The sequence below is a fragment of the Eubalaena glacialis genome, chromosome 1, assembly GCF_028564815.1.
Source record: "Eubalaena glacialis isolate mEubGla1 chromosome 1, mEubGla1.1.hap2.+ XY, whole genome shotgun sequence".
Lineage (NCBI taxonomy): Eukaryota > Metazoa > Chordata > Mammalia > Artiodactyla > Balaenidae > Eubalaena > Eubalaena glacialis.
In genome coordinates this window covers 93,535,138-93,547,445 of record NC_083716.1, presented here as the reverse complement: position 1 = coordinate 93,547,445, position 12,308 = coordinate 93,535,138, and the positions used below count along the sequence as shown (strand labels likewise).

The 12,308-nt window shown below is 73.5% G+C and overlaps 6 non-coding genes and 6 pseudogenes across 6 annotated transcripts; all 12 read right to left on the bottom strand.

Moving 5' to 3' along the window:
- Positions 1-720: 720 nt before the first annotated feature.
- On the bottom strand, positions 721-839 carry LOC133077582 (5S ribosomal RNA; annotated as a pseudogene).
- A 946-nt stretch (positions 840-1,785) lies between these two features.
- LOC133102646 (5S ribosomal RNA) lies at positions 1,786-1,904 on the bottom strand. Its single transcript, XR_009703025.1, has one exon. It is a non-coding gene; the product is annotated as a 5S ribosomal RNA (ribosomal RNA).
- Positions 1,905-2,822: 918 nt separating this feature from the next.
- LOC133102639 (5S ribosomal RNA) lies at positions 2,823-2,941 on the bottom strand. The gene has a single exon (XR_009703023.1). It is a non-coding gene; the product is annotated as a 5S ribosomal RNA (ribosomal RNA).
- A 909-nt stretch (positions 2,942-3,850) lies between these two features.
- Positions 3,851-3,969, bottom strand: LOC133077572 (5S ribosomal RNA; annotated as a pseudogene).
- A 908-nt stretch (positions 3,970-4,877) lies between these two features.
- Positions 4,878-4,996, bottom strand: LOC133077568 (5S ribosomal RNA; annotated as a pseudogene).
- A 946-nt stretch (positions 4,997-5,942) lies between these two features.
- Positions 5,943-6,061, bottom strand: LOC133102631 (5S ribosomal RNA). The gene has a single exon (XR_009703022.1). It is a non-coding gene; the product is annotated as a 5S ribosomal RNA (ribosomal RNA).
- A 918-nt stretch (positions 6,062-6,979) lies between these two features.
- LOC133102616 (5S ribosomal RNA) lies at positions 6,980-7,098 on the bottom strand. Its single transcript, XR_009703020.1, has one exon. It is a non-coding gene; the product is annotated as a 5S ribosomal RNA (ribosomal RNA).
- Positions 7,099-8,007: 909 nt separating this feature from the next.
- LOC133077563 (5S ribosomal RNA) lies at positions 8,008-8,126 on the bottom strand (annotated as a pseudogene).
- Positions 8,127-9,034: 908 nt separating this feature from the next.
- On the bottom strand, positions 9,035-9,153 carry LOC133077558 (5S ribosomal RNA; annotated as a pseudogene).
- Positions 9,154-10,099: 946 nt separating this feature from the next.
- Positions 10,100-10,218, bottom strand: LOC133102610 (5S ribosomal RNA). Its single transcript, XR_009703018.1, has one exon. It is a non-coding gene; the product is annotated as a 5S ribosomal RNA (ribosomal RNA).
- Positions 10,219-11,136: 918 nt separating this feature from the next.
- LOC133102606 (5S ribosomal RNA) lies at positions 11,137-11,255 on the bottom strand. Its single transcript, XR_009703016.1, has one exon. It is a non-coding gene; the product is annotated as a 5S ribosomal RNA (ribosomal RNA).
- A 909-nt stretch (positions 11,256-12,164) lies between these two features.
- LOC133077553 (5S ribosomal RNA) lies at positions 12,165-12,283 on the bottom strand (annotated as a pseudogene).
- Positions 12,284-12,308: the final 25 nt, after the last annotated feature.

Below are 12,308 nucleotides of genomic sequence, written 5' to 3'. Positions count from 1 at the left end.
AGGCCCGTCGGCGCTTGGCGCCCCGCCGCAGATCCCGCTCGACGCTCACAGGGACGCGGCCCCGGAGGCTTCAGGGCCCGGCGGCCGCGGTCCCTTGGGCATCCCCCCCTGCCCGCCCACGCGGAGTTAGGCGCAGCCCGGCCACGGCCGGGCCGGCCCTCCGGCCGGGCAGCAGCTGGCCCGAAGCCACTGGGAGCCACCATGGAGTGGGCACGGCCCCTTAGCCCCAGCAAGGCCCCCCCTTGCCCCCACGCCGCCCGCCGAGCACAGGACCCCGGCCCTGGTGGCCGGCAGGCCCGGAGAAGCGGCCCCGGCCCCCGCCCCCGCTCCCGCCCCCGGCCGTGGCGAAACGGCGGAGGGGGGGCTTTTTCCGGAGGGAGCTGTGGAGAGACACACGGGCAGACAGGGGGCTGCGGCGCGGCTGGGCTCCGGTGGGGGCGGCCAAGTGCAGGTCGAGGGCCTCGCGGGCCGCACGGACGGCACCCCGGCCTGCGGCGGAGTCTGGGTCCGGGCCAGCCACCACGGGAGCGGCTGGGGTGGCGGCTGCCTTCCAGGGCCGCATTCTGGCCGCATGTCCAGCCAGCTCGGCGGGGAGCGATCCCTCCGGCGCGCTGTGTTGGGAGGGACGTGAGGAGGTGAGGCCTGCAGCGGTGCTCAGCGGGGGCGGAGGCGGCCTCGGCCGCGGGCCACTAAATGTCAAGGCGGAGCGGGAGGCAAAAAAGCCTACAGCACTCGGTATTCCCATGTGGTCTCCCATCCAGGTACGAAACAGGCCAGACCCTGATTAGCTTCCGAGATCAGACGAGGTGTGGTGCGTTCAGGGAGGTGTGGCCGTAGAATGCAGCGGGGGCCACGGTGTGCCTCTTGAGGCTTAGCTTCGCTGGTGCTGGCGACTTACCGCCAGCCCGGCAGCCAACCCTCTCCGGCGCGGCCCTGCCGTCCGCCCAGGCAAGCGACAGGAGGCCTCGAGGGCCCGGGGGTGGTGGAGTTGTGGGCGACTTCGCAGCTCAGGTCAGGCGGGACCCTCCAGGCCTGTAGGCGCTTGGCCCTCCGCCCCAGAGCCGCTCAACGCTCACAGGACTTGGCCCCGGAGGCTTAAGGGCCTGTGGCCCTCGGTCCCTTGTGCATTCCCCACCCTGTCAATCCACACAGTGCTAGGCGCAGCCCAGCCACGGCCTGGCCGGCCCGCCTGCCCAACGGCAGTTGGCCCGAAGCCACTGGGAGCCACCATTGAGCCGGCACGGCCCCTTAGACACAGCAACGCCACCCTTGCCCCCACGCCAACTGCCGAGCAAAGTTCCCGGCGCCTGGTGTCTAGCCAGCCCAGCGAACCGGTCCCAGCCCACGACCCCGCTCCCACTCTCGGCCGTGGCGAAGTGGCAAAGGGTGGGCTTTTTCCGGAGGGAGCTGTGGAGAGACACACGGGCAGACAGGGGGCTGCGGCGCGGCTGGGCTCCGGTGGGGGCGGCCAAGTGCAGGTCGAGGGCTTCGTGGGCCGCACGGACGGCACCCCGGCCTGCGGCGGAGTCTGGGTCCGGGCCAGCCACCACGGGAGCGGCTGGGGTGGCGGCTGCCTTCCAGGGCCGCCTTCTGGCCGCCTGGCCGGCCAGGCCGGCGCGGAGCGCCCCCTCTGGCGCGCTGTGGTGGGAGGGGCCGGAGGAGGTGGGGCCTGCAGCGCTGCCCGGCGGGGGCGGGGGCGGGGGCGGAGGCAGCGGCCTCGGCCTTGGCCTCGGCCTCGGCCTAGGCCGCGGGCGACTAAAGGAGAAGGCGGAGCGGGAGGCAAAAAGCCTACAGCACCCGGTATTCCCAGGCGGTCTCCCATCCAAGTACTAACCAGGCCCGACCCTGCTTAGCTTCCGAGATCAGACGAGATCGGGCGCGTTCAGGGTGGTATGGCCGTAGACGTTAAAAGGGGCCCGCGGAGTGCCTCTTGAGGCCCAGCTTCGCTGGCGCTTGCGCCTCCCCGCCAGCCCGGCGGCCAGCCCGCCCCGGCAGGGCCCCGCCGCCCGCCCAGGCAGGGCAACGGCGGCCTCGGGTACCAGGGGGGTGGCGGAGGGTTCGGCGACCTCCCAGCCCAGGGCGGGCGGGACCCACCAAACCGTTCGGCGCTTGGCGCCCCGCCCCAGATCCCGCACGTCGCTCACAGGGACGTGGCCCCGGAGGCTTCAGGGCCCGGGGCCCGCGGTCCCTTGGGCCTCCCCTCTGCCCGCCCACGCGGCGCTAGGCGCAGCCCAGCCGCAGCCCGGGCCGGCCCTCCTGCCCGACGGCAGTCGGCCCTTAACCCACTGGGAGCCACCATTGAGTCGGCACGGCCCCTTAGCCCCAGCAAGGCCACCCTTGCCCCCACGCCACCCGCCGAGCACAGGACCCGGCGCCTTGTGGCCGGCCGGCCCGGAGCACCGGCCCCGGCCCCCGCCCCCGCTCCCGCCCCCGGCCGTGGCGAAACGGCGGAGGGGGGGCTTTTTCCGGAGGGAGCTGTGGAGAGACACACCGGCAGATAGGTGGCTGCGCCGGGGCTGGGCGCTGGTGGGGGCGGCCAGGTGCAGGTCAAGGGGCTCGCGGGCCGCACGGCCGGCACCCGGGCCTGAGGCGGAGTCTGGGTTCAGGCCAGCCACCCCGGGAGCGGCTGGGATGCGGCTGCCTTCCAGGGCCGCCTTCTGGCCGCCTGGCCGGCCAGGCAGGCGGAGAGCGCCCCCTCTGGCGCGCTGTGGTGGGAGGGGCCGGAGGAGGTGGGGCCTGCAGCGGTGCCCGGCGGGGGCGGGGGCGGGGGCGGGGGCGGAGGCGGCGGGCGACTAAAGGAGAAGGCGGAGCGGGAGGCAAAAAGCCTACAGCACCCGGTATTCCCAGGCGGTCTCCCATCCAAGTACTAACCAGGCCCGACCCTGCTTAGCTTCCGAGATCAGACGAGATCGGGCGCGTTCAGGGTGGTATGGCCGTAGACGCAGGAGGGGCCCGCGCGGTGCCTCTTGAGGCCCAGCTTCGCTGGCGCCTGCGCCTTACCGCCATGCCGGCGGCCAGCCCTCTCCGGCAGGGCCCTGCCGCCCGCCCAGGCAGGCGACAGGAGGCCTCGGGGACCCGGGGGTGGCGGAGTGGTGGGCCACCTCGCAGCCCAGGGCGGGCGGGACGCTCCAGGCCCGTCGGCGCTTGGCGCCCCGCCGCAGATCCCGCTCGACGCTCACAGGGACGCGGCCCCGGAGGCTTCAGGGCCCGGCGGCCGCGGTCCCTTGGGCATCCCCCCCTGCCCGCCCACGCGGAGTTAGGCGCAGCCCGGCCACGGCCGGGCCGGCCCTCCGGCCGGGCAGCAGCTGGCCCGAAGCCACTGGGAGCCACCATGGAGTGGGCACGGCCCCTTAGCCCCAGCAAGGCCCCCCCTTGCCCCCACGCCGCCCGCCGAGCACAGGACCCCGGCCCTGGTGGCCGGCAGGCCCGGAGAAGCGGCCCCGGCCCCCGCCCCCGCTCCCGCCCCCGGCCGTGGCGAAACGGCGGAGGGGGGGCTTTTTCCGGAGGGAGCTGTGGAGAGACACACGGGCAGACAGGGGGCTGCGGCGCGGCTGGGCTCCGGTGGGGGCGGCCAAGTGCAGGTCGAGGGCCTCGCGGGCCGCACGGACGGCACCCCGGCCTGCGGCGGAGTCTGGGTCCGGGCCAGCCACCACGGGAGCGGCTGGGGTGGCGGCTGCCTTCCAGGGCCGCATTCTGGCCGCATGTCCAGCCAGCTCGGCGGGGAGCGATCCCTCCGGCGCGCTGTGTTGGGAGGGACGTGAGGAGGTGAGGCCTGCAGCGGTGCTCAGCGGGGGCGGAGGCGGCCTCAGCCGCGGGCCACTAAATGTCAAGGCGGAGCGGGAGGCAAAAAAGCCTACAGCACTCGGTATTCCCATGTGGTCTCCCATCCAGGTACGAAACAGGCCAGACCCTGATTAGCTTCCGAGATCAGACGAGGTGTGGTGCGTTCAGGGAGGTGTGGCCGTAGAATGCAGCGGGGGCCACGGTGTGCCTCTTGAGGCTTAGCTTCGCTGGTGCTGGCGACTTACCGCCAGCCCGGCAGCCAACCCTCTCCGGCGCGGCCCTGCCGTCCGCCCAGGCAAGCGACAGGAGGCCTCGAGGGCCCGGGGGTGGTGGAGTTGTGGGCGACTTCGCAGCTCAGGTCAGGCGGGACCCTCCAGGCCTGTAGGCGCTTGGCCCTCCGCCCCAGAGCCGCTCAACGCTCACAGGACTTGGCCCCGGAGGCTTAAGGGCCTGTGGCCCTCGGTCCCTTGTGCATTCCCCACCCTGTCAATCCACACAGTGCTAGGCGCAGCCCAGCCACGGCCTGGCCGGCCCGCCTGCCCAACGGCAGTTGGCCCGAAGCCACTGGGAGCCACCATTGAGCCGGCACGGCCCCTTAGACACAGCAACGCCACCCTTGCCCCCACGCCAACTGCCGAGCAAAGTTCCCGGCGCCTGGTGTCTAGCCAGCCCAGCGAACCGGTCCCAGCCCACGACCCCGCTCCCACTCTCGGCCGTGGCGAAGTGGCAAAGGGTGGGCTTTTTCCGGAGGGAGCTGTGGAGAGACACACGGGCAGACAGGGGGCTGCGGCGCGGCTGGGCTCCGGTGGGGGCGGCCAAGTGCAGGTCGAGGGCTTCGTGGGCCGCACGGACGGCACCCCGGCCTGCGGCGGAGTCTGGGTCCGGGCCAGCCACCACGGGAGCGGCTGGGGTGGCGGCTGCCTTCCAGGGCCGCATTCTGGCCGCATGTCCAGCCAGCTCGGCGGGGAGCGATCCCTCCGGCGCGCTGTGTTGGGAGGGACGTGAGGAGGTGAGGCCTGCAGCGGTGCTCAGCGGGGGCGGAGGCGGCCTCGGCCGCGGGCCACTAAATGTCAAGGCGGAGCGGGAGGCAAAAAAGCCTACAGCACTCGGTATTCCCATGTGGTCTCCCATCCAGGTACGAAACAGGCCAGACCCTGATTAGCTTCCGAGATCAGACGAGGTGTGGTGCGTTCAGGGAGGTGTGGCCGTAGAATGCAGCGGGGGCCACGGTGTGCCTCTTGAGGCTTAGCTTCGCTGGTGCTGGCGACTTACCGCCAGCCCGGCAGCCAACCCTCTCCGGCGCGGCCCTGGCGTCCGCCCAGGCAAGCGGCAGGAGGCCTCGAGGGCCCGGGGGTGGTGGAGTTGTGGGCGACTTCGCAGCTCAGGTCAGGCGGGACCCTCCAGGCCTGTAGGCGCTTGGCCCTCCGCCCCAGAGCCGCTCAACGCTCACAGGACTTGGCCCCGGAGGCTTAAGGGCCTGTGGCCCTCGGTCCCTTGTGCATTCCCCACCCTGTCAATCCACACAGTGCTAGGCGCAGCCCAGCCACGGCCTGGCCGGCCCGCCTGCCCAACGGCAGTTGGCCCGAAGCCACTGGGAGCCACCATTGAGCCGGCACGGCCCCTTAGACACAGCAACGCCACCCTTGCCCCCACGCCAACTGCCGAGCAAAGTTCCCGGCGCCTGGTGTCTAGCCAGCCCAGCGAACCGGTCCCAGCCCACGACCCCGCTCCCACTCTCGGCCGTGGCGAAGTGGCAAAGGGTGGGCTTTTTCCGGAGGGAGCTGTGGAGAGACACACGGGCAGACAGGGGGCTGCGGCGCGGCTGGGCTCCGGTGGGGGCGGCCAAGTGCAGGTCGAGGGCTTCGTGGGCCGCACGGACGGCACCCCGGCCTGCGGCGGAGTCTGGGTCCGGGCCAGCCACCACGGGAGCGGCTGGGGTGGCGGCTGCCTTCCAGGGCCGCCTTCTGGCCGCCTGGCCGGCCAGGCCGGCGCGGAGCGCCCCCTCTGGCGCGCTGTGGTGGGAGGGGCCGGAGGAGGTGGGGCCTGCAGCGCTGCCCGGCGGGGGCGGGGGCGGGGGCGGAGGCAGCGGCCTCGGCCTTGGCCTCGGCCTCGGCCTAGGCCGCGGGCGACTAAAGGAGAAGGCGGAGCGGGAGGCAAAAAGCCTACAGCACCCGGTATTCCCAGGCGGTCTCCCATCCAAGTACTAACCAGGCCCGACCCTGCTTAGCTTCCGAGATCAGACGAGATCGGGCGCGTTCAGGGTGGTATGGCCGTAGACGTTAAAAGGGGCCCGCGGAGTGCCTCTTGAGGCCCAGCTTCGCTGGCGCTTGCGCCTCCCCGCCAGCCCGGCGGCCAGCCCGCCCCGGCAGGGCCCCGCCGCCCGCCCAGGCAGGGCAACGGCGGCCTCGGGTACCAGGGGGGTGGCGGAGGGTTCGGCGACCTCCCAGCCCAGGGCGGGCGGGACCCACCAAACCGTTCGGCGCTTGGCGCCCCGCCCCAGATCCCGCACGTCGCTCACAGGGACGTGGCCCCGGAGGCTTCAGGGCCCGGGGCCCGCGGTCCCTTGGGCCTCCCCTCTGCCCGCCCACGCGGCGCTAGGCGCAGCCCAGCCGCAGCCCGGGCCGGCCCTCCTGCCCGACGGCAGTCGGCCCTTAACCCACTGGGAGCCACCATTGAGTCGGCACGGCCCCTTAGCCCCAGCAAGGCCACCCTTGCCCCCACGCCACCCGCCGAGCACAGGACCCGGCGCCTTGTGGCCGGCCGGCCCGGAGCACCGGCCCCGGCCCCCGCCCCCGCTCCCGCCCCCGGCCGTGGCGAAACGGCGGAGGGGGGGCTTTTTCCGGAGGGAGCTGTGGAGAGACACACCGGCAGATAGGTGGCTGCGCCGGGGCTGGGCGCTGGTGGGGGCGGCCAGGTGCAGGTCAAGGGGCTCGCGGGCCGCACGGCCGGCACCCGGGCCTGAGGCGGAGTCTGGGTTCAGGCCAGCCACCCCGGGAGCGGCTGGGATGCGGCTGCCTTCCAGGGCCGCCTTCTGGCCGCCTGGCCGGCCAGGCAGGCGGAGAGCGCCCCCTCTGGCGCGCTGTGGTGGGAGGGGCCGGAGGAGGTGGGGCCTGCAGCGGTGCCCGGCGGGGGCGGGGGCGGGGGCGGGGGCGGAGGCGGCGGGCGACTAAAGGAGAAGGCGGAGCGGGAGGCAAAAAGCCTACAGCACCCGGTATTCCCAGGCGGTCTCCCATCCAAGTACTAACCAGGCCCGACCCTGCTTAGCTTCCGAGATCAGACGAGATCGGGCGCGTTCAGGGTGGTATGGCCGTAGACGCAGGAGGGGCCCGCGCGGTGCCTCTTGAGGCCCAGCTTCGCTGGCGCCTGCGCCTTACCGCCATGCCGGCGGCCAGCCCTCTCCGGCAGGGCCCTGCCGCCCGCCCAGGCAGGCGACAGGAGGCCTCGGGGACCCGGGGGTGGCGGAGTGGTGGGCCACCTCGCAGCCCAGGGCGGGCGGGACGCTCCAGGCCCGTCGGCGCTTGGCGCCCCGCCGCAGATCCCGCTCGACGCTCACAGGGACGCGGCCCCGGAGGCTTCAGGGCCCGGCGGCCGCGGTCCCTTGGGCATCCCCCCCTGCCCGCCCACGCGGAGTTAGGCGCAGCCCGGCCACGGCCGGGCCGGCCCTCCGGCCGGGCAGCAGCTGGCCCGAAGCCACTGGGAGCCACCATGGAGTGGGCACGGCCCCTTAGCCCCAGCAAGGCCCCCCCTTGCCCCCACGCCGCCCGCCGAGCACAGGACCCCGGCCCTGGTGGCCGGCAGGCCCGGAGAAGCGGCCCCGGCCCCCGCCCCCGCTCCCGCCCCCGGCCGTGGCGAAACGGCGGAGGGGGGGCTTTTTCCGGAGGGAGCTGTGGAGAGACACACGGGCAGACAGGGGGCTGCGGCGCGGCTGGGCTCCGGTGGGGGCGGCCAAGTGCAGGTCGAGGGCCTCGCGGGCCGCACGGACGGCACCCCGGCCTGCGGCGGAGTCTGGGTCCGGGCCAGCCACCACGGGAGCGGCTGGGGTGGCGGCTGCCTTCCAGGGCCGCATTCTGGCCGCATGTCCAGCCAGCTCGGCGGGGAGCGATCCCTCCGGCGCGCTGTGTTGGGAGGGACGTGAGGAGGTGAGGCCTGCAGCGGTGCTCAGCGGGGGCGGAGGCGGCCTCAGCCGCGGGCCACTAAATGTCAAGGCGGAGCGGGAGGCAAAAAAGCCTACAGCACTCGGTATTCCCATGTGGTCTCCCATCCAGGTACGAAACAGGCCAGACCCTGATTAGCTTCCGAGATCAGACGAGGTGTGGTGCGTTCAGGGAGGTGTGGCCGTAGAATGCAGCGGGGGCCACGGTGTGCCTCTTGAGGCTTAGCTTCGCTGGTGCTGGCGACTTACCGCCAGCCCGGCAGCCAACCCTCTCCGGCGCGGCCCTGCCGTCCGCCCAGGCAAGCGACAGGAGGCCTCGAGGGCCCGGGGGTGGTGGAGTTGTGGGCGACTTCGCAGCTCAGGTCAGGCGGGACCCTCCAGGCCTGTAGGCGCTTGGCCCTCCGCCCCAGAGCCGCTCAACGCTCACAGGACTTGGCCCCGGAGGCTTAAGGGCCTGTGGCCCTCGGTCCCTTGTGCATTCCCCACCCTGTCAATCCACACAGTGCTAGGCGCAGCCCAGCCACGGCCTGGCCGGCCCGCCTGCCCAACGGCAGTTGGCCCGAAGCCACTGGGAGCCACCATTGAGCCGGCACGGCCCCTTAGACACAGCAACGCCACCCTTGCCCCCACGCCAACTGCCGAGCAAAGTTCCCGGCGCCTGGTGTCTAGCCAGCCCAGCGAACCGGTCCCAGCCCACGACCCCGCTCCCACTCTCGGCCGTGGCGAAGTGGCAAAGGGTGGGCTTTTTCCGGAGGGAGCTGTGGAGAGACACACGGGCAGACAGGGGGCTGCGGCGCGGCTGGGCTCCGGTGGGGGCGGCCAAGTGCAGGTCGAGGGCCTCGCGGGCCGCACGGACGGCACCCCGGCCTGCGGCGGAGTCTGGGTCCGGGCCAGCCACCACGGGAGCGGCTGGGGTGGCGGCTGCCTTCCAGGGCCGCATTCTGGCCGCATGTCCAGCCAGCTCGGCGGGGAGCGATCCCTCCGGCGCGCTGTGTTGGGAGGGACGTGAGGAGGTGAGGCCTGCAGCGGTGCTCAGCGGGGGCGGAGGCGGCCTCGGCCGCGGGCCACTAAATGTCAAGGCGGAGCGGGAGGCAAAAAAGCCTACAGCACTCGGTATTCCCATGTGGTCTCCCATCCAGGTACGAAACAGGCCAGACCCTGATTAGCTTCCGAGATCAGACGAGGTGTGGTGCGTTCAGGGAGGTGTGGCCGTAGAATGCAGCGGGGGCCACGGTGTGCCTCTTGAGGCTTAGCTTCGCTGGTGCTGGCGACTTACCGCCAGCCCGGCAGCCAACCCTCTCCGGCGCGGCCCTGCCGTCCGCCCAGGCAAGCGGCAGGAGGCCTCGAGGGCCCGGGGGTGGTGGAGTTGTGGGCGACTTCGCAGCTCAGGTCAGGCGGGACCCTCCAGGCCTGTAGGCGCTTGGCCCTCCGCCCCAGAGCCGCTCAACGCTCACAGGACTTGGCCCCGGAGGCTTAAGGGCCTGTGGCCCTCGGTCCCTTGTGCATTCCCCACCCTGTCAATCCACACAGTGCTAGGCGCAGCCCAGCCACGGCCTGGCCGGCCCGCCTGCCCAACGGCAGTTGGCCCGAAGCCACTGGGAGCCACCATTGAGCCGGCACGGCCCCTTAGACACAGCAACGCCACCCTTGCCCCCACGCCAACTGCCGAGCAAAGTTCCCGGCGCCTGGTGTCTAGCCAGCCCAGCGAACCGGTCCCAGCCCACGACCCCGCTCCCACTCTCGGCCGTGGCGAAGTGGCAAAGGGTGGGCTTTTTCCGGAGGGAGCTGTGGAGAGACACACGGGCAGACAGGGGGCTGCGGCGCGGCTGGGCTCCGGTGGGGGCGGCCAAGTGCAGGTCGAGGGCTTCGTGGGCCGCACGGACGGCACCCCGGCCTGCGGCGGAGTCTGGGTCCGGGCCAGCCACCACGGGAGCGGCTGGGGTGGCGGCTGCCTTCCAGGGCCGCCTTCTGGCCGCCTGGCCGGCCAGGCCGGCGCGGAGCGCCCCCTCTGGCGCGCTGTGGTGGGAGGGGCCGGAGGAGGTGGGGCCTGCAGCGCTGCCCGGCGGGGGCGGGGGCGGGGGCGGAGGCAGCGGCCTCGGCCTTGGCCTCGGCCTCGGCCTAGGCCGCGGGCGACTAAAGGAGAAGGCGGAGCGGGAGGCAAAAAGCCTACAGCACCCGGTATTCCCAGGCGGTCTCCCATCCAAGTACTAACCAGGCCCGACCCTGCTTAGCTTCCGAGATCAGACGAGATCGGGCGCGTTCAGGGTGGTATGGCCGTAGACGTTAAAAGGGGCCCGCGGAGTGCCTCTTGAGGCCCAGCTTCGCTGGCGCTTGCGCCTCCCCGCCAGCCCGGCGGCCAGCCCGCCCCGGCAGGGCCCCGCCGCCCGCCCAGGCAGGGCAACGGCGGCCTCGGGTACCAGGGGGGTGGCGGAGGGTTCGGCGACCTCCCAGCCCAGGGCGGGCGGGACCCACCAAACCGTTCGGCGCTTGGCGCCCCGCCCCAGATCCCGCACGTCGCTCACAGGGACGTGGCCCCGGAGGCTTCAGGGCCCGGGGCCCGCGGTCCCTTGGGCCTCCCCTCTGCCCGCCCACGCGGCGCTAGGCGCAGCCCAGCCGCAGCCCGGGCCGGCCCTCCTGCCCGACGGCAGTCGGCCCTTAACCCACTGGGAGCCACCATTGAGTCGGCACGGCCCCTTAGCCCCAGCAAGGCCACCCTTGCCCCCACGCCACCCGCCGAGCACAGGACCCGGCGCCTTGTGGCCGGCCGGCCCGGAGCACCGGCCCCGGCCCCCGCCCCCGCTCCCGCCCCCGGCCGTGGCGAAACGGCGGAGGGGGGGCTTTTTCCGGAGGGAGCTGTGGAGAGACACACCGGCAGATAGGTGGCTGCGCCGGGGCTGGGCGCTGGTGGGGGCGGCCAGGTGCAGGTCAAGGGGCTCGCGGGCCGCACGGCCGGCACCCGGGCCTGAGGCGGAGTCTGGGTTCAGGCCAGCCACCCCGGGAGCGGCTGGGATGCGGCTGCCTTCCAGGGCCGCCTTCTGGCCGCCTGGCCGGCCAGGCAGGCGGAGAGCGCCCCCTCTGGCGCGCTGTGGTGGGAGGGGCCGGAGGAGGTGGGGCCTGCAGCGGTGCCCGGCGGGGGCGGGGGCGGGGGCGGGGGCGGAGGCGGCGGGCGACTAAAGGAGAAGGCGGAGCGGGAGGCAAAAAGCCTACAGCACCCGGTATTCCCAGGCGGTCTCCCATCCAAGTACTAACCAGGCCCGACCCTGCTTAGCTTCCGAGATCAGACGAGATCGGGCGCGTTCAGGGTGGTATGGCCGTAGACGCAGGAGGGGCCCGCGCGGTGCCTCTTGAGGCCCAGCTTCGCTGGCGCCTGCGCCTTACCGCCATGCCGGCGGCCAGCCCTCTCCGGCAGGGCCCTGCCGCCCGCCCAGGCAGGCGACAGGAGGCCTCGGGGACCCGGGGGTGGCGGAGTGGTGGGCCACCTCGCAGCCCAGGGCGGGCGGGACGCTCCAGGCCCGTCGGCGCTTGGCGCCCCGCCGCAGATCCCGCTCGACGCTCACAGGGACGCGGCCCCGGAGGCTTCAGGGCCCGGCGGCCGCGGTCCCTTGGGCATCCCCCCCTGCCCGCCCACGCGGAGTTAGGCGCAGCCCGGCCACGGCCGGGCCGGCCCTCCGGCCGGGCAGCAGCTGGCCCGAAGCCACTGGGAGCCACCATGGAGTGGGCACGGCCCCTTAGCCCCAGCAAGGCCCCCCCTTGCCCCCACGCCGCCCGCCGAGCACAGGACCCCGGCCCTGGTGGCCGGCAGGCCCGGAGAAGCGGCCCCGGCCCCCGCCCCCGCTCCCGCCCCCGGCCGTGGCGAAACGGCGGAGGGGGGGCTTTTTCCGGAGGGAGCTGTGGAGAGACACACGGGCAGACAGGGGGCTGCGGCGCGGCTGGGCTCCGGTGGGGGCGGCCAAGTGCAGGTCGAGGGCCTCGCGGGCCGCACGGACGGCACCCCGGCCTGCGGCGGAGTCTGGGTCCGGGCCAGCCACCACGGGAGCGGCTGGGGTGGCGGCTGCCTTCCAGGGCCGCATTCTGGCCGCATGTCCAGCCAGCTCGGCGGGGAGCGATCCCTCCGGCGCGCTGTGTTGGGAGGGACGTGAGGAGGTGAGGCCTGCAGCGGTGCTCAGCGGGGGCGGAGGCGGCCTCGGCCGCGGGCCACTAAATGTCAAGGCGGAGCGGGAGGCAAAAAAGCCTACAGCACTCGGTATTCCCATGTGGTCTCCCATCCAGGTACGAAACAGGCCAGACCCTGATTAGCTTCCGAGATCAGACGAGGTGTGGTGCGTTCAGGGAGGTGTGGCCGTAGAATGCAGCGGGGGCCACGGTGTGCCTC